The following is a 7,363-nucleotide window of genomic DNA, read 5'->3' as shown; positions in this document are numbered from 1 at the left end:
ATGACATTTGAATAGTTGTGACAACTCTCTCCTTGATTATTTATGCTATTTACAATGTAGCAGTCTTTGACATAATCCAGCATAATTACCAAGTGCTTTCATAATTAAAATAATGTCACTGAATGCAGAGTTGTAAAGAGATACACAATAGTATTTAGTATTTAACAAGTAATTATTATTTAGTTTTAAGTAATAGTATACTACTTAATATATTTACAGACATAAGACAATAGGCATAAATAACTAAAAGAGCATAAAAAGGGTATGATCAAATGATTAAGAAGTGATGGATTTTAGGCTATTATATTTTATCCATAAAATATAAAAGTAACATCTATCTGATACAATCTGTTTTTTAAAAAAAGAGTTCACTCTGTATATTATTTAGTACATTGTAACAGTGAACACATAATACTTCTAAAGGAAGCAAAAATCCAAGGCCAGATACTTCCAATAATATTATCTCTTAAATATCTAAAAGTATTGAAAATATCATATGCAAGCCATTGTGTTAAATTATGTGGATTATATAATCCTCACAATAATCATGTATTAACCCCCCCCCCCCCCGACACACACACAGATGAGAATCTCTATCTAGCAAATGAGAAGCTGAGGCTTACAGAAGTGACTTGTTCAAGTTCACCAAGCAGTCATGGTAGGGATAGAATGAGAAAACAGTCTGACTTGATAAGTATTGCATGACAAATCAATTGATGACAATTAACAAAATGCTAGTACAAAAAAACAGTAAAATAACTGGTTTGGGAGCAAGCCTGGATTTACGAATGAAATCTAGCTTTGGTCCAATGGTGTGAAGCTGATCAAATCACTTCACATCCCTGAAATTGCTGCATAAAGAAGGCTAGATCTTTACTCAGCAAAGAGAAATAAAATACTTAAAAAAGATGTTATCCTTTCTGCCAAGATCATGTGTAACAGACTTGAGAATAGGAGGAGGTGATCTGATCATACAGTGTTTGTGTACAAAATCTTGTACACACATGTGCATGTACAACTTGAGTGGTTAAGACAAATGTATAGAGTAGGCTGGCTGGTGCATCTTCTCTCCCAACACTGGAAAATCTTCTGATGAAAATAAAATGGTCCAAGATAAAATGGCCTTTAGACTTACCAGTCCTCTCCATACCAATTTCACATCACATCCCAGATGTTATAAGTATAGACTTATATTTTCAAGCCTATCGATGCAGTTGGGAGTTGTTTTGCTACATTTATATGCGTCTAAAAAGTTAACCTCTTTAATTCTTAAATTTAAAGTCTTTTGGACAGAGGAGAAAAAATCTATTTGAAGTACTTCCACATGGAGAAGAATGGTTTGTCCCGAGTTTCTTGCCACTTGAGGTTTATAACCATGACAGAAAATTCGTCCATATTTTGTTAAGATGCTAGCAGAAAGTCTGCGTGGTAGAACGTGGCATGAAAAGGCAACTAGAATTTGAAGAAAATACAGCAAATCCCAAGTCCATCGTTTAAATCATATTCATATATATATATATATATATATATATATGTATCAGCTATATATAGAGATCTATCTATCTATCTATCTGTCTGTCTGTCTGTCTGTCTGTCTGTCTGTCTGTCTGTCTGTCTGTCTGTCTCCAGCCCCAGCTCTCTTGCAGGACAGTTCAATGGGTCTTCACTGGTCTCATCATTTGCTCTGTATTCCATGCTACTTTGAGCTGTATGAAGAGAGAGGCCTGAGACTCTCTTGCAGTTGTAATTAAGTCTCCCCCAGACATTCACCAGCTCTAGGTCCCAAATTGGGCTACTCATTATCTTTTTAAATGTTTTTTCTTGTAAAATTAGTGTACAGAGGGGTTACAATTACATGAGTAAGGTAATGAGTACATTTCCTATTGAGCACTGTTACCTCCTCCCTTGTTTTCCCCTACCATCCCTTCCCTCCCTACCACCCCAACTCCTCCTTCCCCCCCTCCGCCCCTGCAGTTGTAAAGTTCATTTTCAACACAGTGTCTTGTACATCTCATTGTTACAAAGGGTTAACCCGTATCCTTGTTTCAGCATTTTGTTATTTCCCTTCCCCTCTCCAAATTAGAAAACTGTCTATATAACATGCAGGGCAATGAGGTCAAATACAGTGAAAACAGGGGTTATACCATGGGGAAAGAAAATACAAAAGAAACAAAAAAAACACATAGTACATTTTAGATACCTTAAAAACAATAGCAAGGGCTGGGAAGGTGGCTCAGTGGTAGAGCACTTGCCTTGCATGCCTGAGGCCCTGGGTTCGATTCCTCAGCACCACATAAGAACAAAGAAAAAAGCCGGAAGTGGCGCTGTGGCTCAAGTGGTAGAGCGCTAGCCTTGAGCTGAAGAGCTGAGGGACAGCGCCCAGGCCCAGAGTTCAGGCCCCATGACCGGACCCAAAAAACAAAAAAACAATAGCAAGATGGGCTGGGAAGGTGGCTCAGTGGTAGAGTGCTTGCTTTGCATGCATGAGGCCCTGGGTTCGATTCCTCAGCACCACATAAGCAGAAAAAGCTGAAAGTGGTGGTGTGGCTCAAGTGGTAGAGTGCTAGCCTTGAACTGAAGAGCTGAGGGACAGTACCCAGGCCCCACAATCGACAAAAAAAAATAGCAAGAAAGAAAAAAACAAGTTGTGTCCCTATCTTGGGGTTCATTTCACTTAACATCATCTTATATGGTCATATGTATATAGCCATGCCTCCATCAGAAAGAATGACATCTCCCCATTTGTTAGGAAATAGAAAGACTTGGAAAAAATTATAATCATTACCTTAAAAACTAAATCAGCAACATCCTATCCTAGAAGGTGCTGATTTTGAAGCTTAGACATGGTCCCCTGAAATTGCTGTTCATTTCTTTATGCCTTTAAGTCTATTCAACACAGAATAATCCCCACATCAGCATTGAGATAGCTGACCATGTGAACACCCAAATCCTCCTCTCCACTGAATTCAGTTGCACAGCCAGCCTGAGGAATGGGGGCAGTTCAGGGTGGCAAGCATGAACTAAGGAATGGGGGGGGGGGAGTGAGGGGGGCGTGGAGGGTCATTTATTACTAGGATATTGAATACTCTCATTGGTAAGAAACTAGTAGAAATGTCCCCAGGGAAATTCTTTCTTCAGGTAGCCCCAGGACAAGAGAGTATGGCCTTTGTGTCATGTGGCTTCTGTACATTCATGTCTGCTAGCTCTAAGTGCTTATGCATATGGGCATACTGTATTCTGAACCATCAAGACTCCTTTACATCTGCTTCTTAGGCTTTAACATTGTAGCAGCTTTAGGGTCTACCGCCAAGGCTTGGAAGTAAAATCTCTACTTTAAAAATCATCTTCCAAGCTGGGTACAAGGGCTCATGCTTGTCATGCTAGCTATTCAGGAGGCTGAGATCTTAGGACTGTGATTCAAAGGCAGTCCAGAAAGGAAAGTCCATGAGATCTCTTATCTCCAAAAAAAAGCCGGAAGCTAGCCTTGAACACAAGCCTTAGGGACAGTGGTGCCCAGGCCCTGAGTTCATGCCCCAAGATTGACATAAATAAATAAAAGTAAATAAATAAATAAACAAACAAGCAAATAAAAGCTTCCTGATACTACCTATGCTCAGATATACAAAAGTACTCCTCAAAAGTAGAGGGAGCAGGTGCCAGTGGCTCATGCCTGTAATCCTAGCTACTCAGGAGGCTGAGATCTGAGGATCATGGTTCAAAGGCAGCCCAGGCAGGAAAGTCAGTAAACCTCTTATCTCCAATAACCACTAGAAAACTGGAAGTAGCACTGTGGTTCAAGTGGTAGAGCGCTAGCCTTGAGCTGAAGAGCTGAGGGACAGCACCCAGGCCCAGAGTTCAAAGCCCACAACTGACAAAACAAAAAACAAAAAAAACTGGAGGGAATCCTGGTTTTTATGGTCAGAGAACCTAGATTATCATATAGTTCCATTAGTTGCTGTGTCTTAATGTCTCCATACTGCTGTTTTTTCTTATTTCATCTATGAAGACAGTGACAGACTTGCCTATTTTTGGGCATCTTTTTCTCTCCCTGTCCTGGGGTTTGAATTCAGGGCCTAGGTGCTATCCCTGAGTCTCTTTGTGCTTGAAGCTAATGCTCTATCACTTTAGTCACAGAACCACTTACTGGAGATGAGTCTCACAGACTTTCCTTTGTGGGCTGGCTTTTAACTCTGATCCTCAAGTCTCAGCCTCCTGAGCAGTTAGGATCATAGGCATGAGCCATAGGCACCTGACTCTTGTCATCCGTAGAAGACTCATTATCAGCCATTTAAATAATTTTGATAAAGAGCTTAGTAAATAACAATGACAATCACCCTGGCAAGCTTTATGTACTGCATATATAGAACTTTCATTTGTAAAGACTCAGTCAGTATGTGAATGAACACTTGAATGAACAAAGCTGACTTTGTCTAGTGAAAACCCTATTCTCCCAGTTCCCTTTACCCTATCTATCACATTGTTCTTTTCATATGAGACTCTTCATTTATCAGCTTAAATTGCAAGAAGACTCATTCTTCATAAGTATTCATTTATCAATAAAGCTATTAGTCAACATATTATGCCAATAGGGTCCTAAGGCACAAACAATTATTTGTTTTTACACTTTAAATGAAAAATAAAATCTCAGGATATAAGTCCTGTATATACAGTTTGTGTTTTGAGAGGAAATCTTGCTCTTCTTAAAAGAAAAATGACTAGACAATGCTACCTTTTTCTCTCCTGCCATTTTCCAGGTCTCCCTCCAGGATGTAGGGAGATGTTGAATTGCTAAATGTCTCCCCATTGCACTATCAAAAACTGCAGCAAACTCCACGCTTGTAAGATTGGTGGCAAAGGAAGATGAGCAGGAAGAATGCTGACCAGTGGAGTTCTTGAGCCATGTGGAAAGCCTAAATGTTAGCCTGGCTTAGATTATGTGTGTATCTTAATCTAAAGTAAAAATACCAGCTAGTTTCCATCAACCATGTCATTTCCAACCAGAAAACAATATTAGGCTTCAGTCTGAAGAGGAGCTTGATCAAGAAAGACCCTAGTGGAAGTGGTGCTGTAGCTCAAGTGGTAGAGCGCTCACCTTGAGCTGAAGAGCTGAGGGACAGCGCCCAGGCCCAGAGTTCAAGCCCCACAACCGACAAAAAAAAAAAAAATCAAAAGAAAGACCCTGGTGGTCTGTCTTCCCCATTGAGAGTGCAGACAGTAGTGCTAGATAAGAGGCAATGATATAGGTTACAAACTAGAAATTCAACTCTTGACTGGAAGGTCACCAACCTCGTGACCTTGAGCAAAATAGTCCTCATTTCCAAACTGATTGACCTACTGCTATTTGTATGAATGAGTAGATTGTAGGTGTTAATTTTGCACTTTTTACATTAATTTTTACATTTAATTTTGCATTAATTTTACATTTTCATAACTGCTGATAAATTTCATTTTTTCTTTAGAGGTTGTTTTATAATCCTACTCTAAAACTAGAATATGCACTCATTTCAAGACATACAAGTAAAATGAGAAACACTCAGGGTTTTCTTCTGTATCCTCGGCTTTATGTCTGTGGATCAGGGTCCAAACTTCTGCAGTACGTGTAGCTCATGCTGCCTCCTTTGTTTGCCTCAGAGCGCTTTGTGTTCTCTGACCAAAATGTATAGCAGATGTCTCTCAGTCTAGTCTACCTTTCTATTTCCACCTAAGAAAACAAGTCTAAATATAACTATATCATGAGAAATCTTTAGTCAGCTTTATTTTTTTAAGTAGATTACTTTTGAACAAGGAAATGTGATTCTCATTTCAATGTATCATTGGACACATCATTCAAACATCTTCTATGTACTATTCTATCCCATTATATACTACTGGACATGGTTCTCAGGGGTCTGTGATTGCCACAGAAGTCTAACTTTATGAGCCCTTTGAGTTGTGTAAACCAAAGCAGTCCCCTCATCATGGATAGTATTAAATTTTAGATTTTAGACATTAATTTTAAATGCTAGCATCCATGAAAGAAGGGACTTATAGCTGAAATCACTTAAGAATATTCTTTACTTCTAAGTTTATGATTTCAAGCCTAACCATCTACCCTACAATTGCAGCTACAGAATAATTTAACTTTCTCAGCTTCCCCAAAACTCTAAGACTCTACAAAGAAGGTTCCAAAGGCATAGCTCCTCATATGAATGTCATCCCATTTTGCATTTACATACATACACCCATCTATTCTTTCTCCATCTAATGGGCTAAAAAAAAAATCAATAACTATCCTAGGTCCTAGGATAAAAAGAATAATTGTTACAACAATTTCCTTGTGTAAAAGCTTCTGCAGAAATTGACATTAAAAATATACCCAATGTGTAGCTGCTATTCTCTAAGGACCATAACTCACTCGGAAGTCAATTAGTATAAGACCAAGAGGAAAAGGGGGCACCCTTAAATCACTCGGCTACAGGCTTTAACTGGTGTAAAGAGCACTAAATCCACCCAGAACACCACAGCATTTCCGACGGGCAGGAAAGCGAAAGTTAACACCCACCTAGTTACACCCAACTAGAAAAGGCTGACTGTTATGGCACCCCTTTAATGGTATTTTGCTCTCCTTTCAATCTGTATTCTTGCTCATTTATTATACATTATTCCTGTGCTTGATCATAGTGTCACTTGGGGTCCACCATTGCATAGCATATCAATGTGGGCCCTGTCTGCATTCCTTGATGCCTGATAGAGTCTTCTCCGATGCAGTTCTTCCTTTCAAGTTGGGCCTCCATGTGTGTAGTATTAATTTCTCTGGCTGTATGTAATTCATTCAGGGACTCACACCAGCTGAGAACCCCATATGGGAGTCCAGATTTACAGGGCTTTTTCATTTTGTGCCTTGCCAACCCAGAGGAAACAATTTTCTATTTGAATTTTGAGTGTTTGCCCTTGTTGTGTAGTCTACTGGTGATGGCTGATTAAGAAGCCATATTCCATGAGAGGCCCATCCAGACAGCAGGTTGGGCCAATTAATCCTCCACAGCCTCTGTAGTCCTGGAGTTAAACATCACTCCCCTGCTCCTGTCCAGGATGTTTCCATGGCTGCCTTGTGCATCCTGCTGCCGTGGGCCCCACTGAGTTCCTGACCTTGACTTTCCTATTCTCCAAGGAAGTTTACTTTTCTCTAGTTTCTCCAAATCTTTCCTTTCAGCACACAATTTTCCCTAAGGATTTTTGCCCATAAACTTAGAAGATGAAGCTCAAATGATCACTTTTACTTTACTAAGATGCTTTGATTTTTGAATAGAATTGGAGACCACACTGTGACCTCATAGAATTCTGAGTTTTGAGTGGCAGAACATAAGGCTCACAAAACAAAAGA

Source organism: Dipodomys spectabilis, unplaced genomic scaffold (genome assembly GCF_019054845.1).
Source record: "Dipodomys spectabilis isolate Male_0828 unplaced genomic scaffold, ASM1905484v1 ptg000002l, whole genome shotgun sequence".
NCBI classification, from domain to species: domain Eukaryota; kingdom Metazoa; phylum Chordata; class Mammalia; order Rodentia; family Heteromyidae; genus Dipodomys; species Dipodomys spectabilis.
This window is presented reverse-complemented; position numbering follows the sequence as displayed.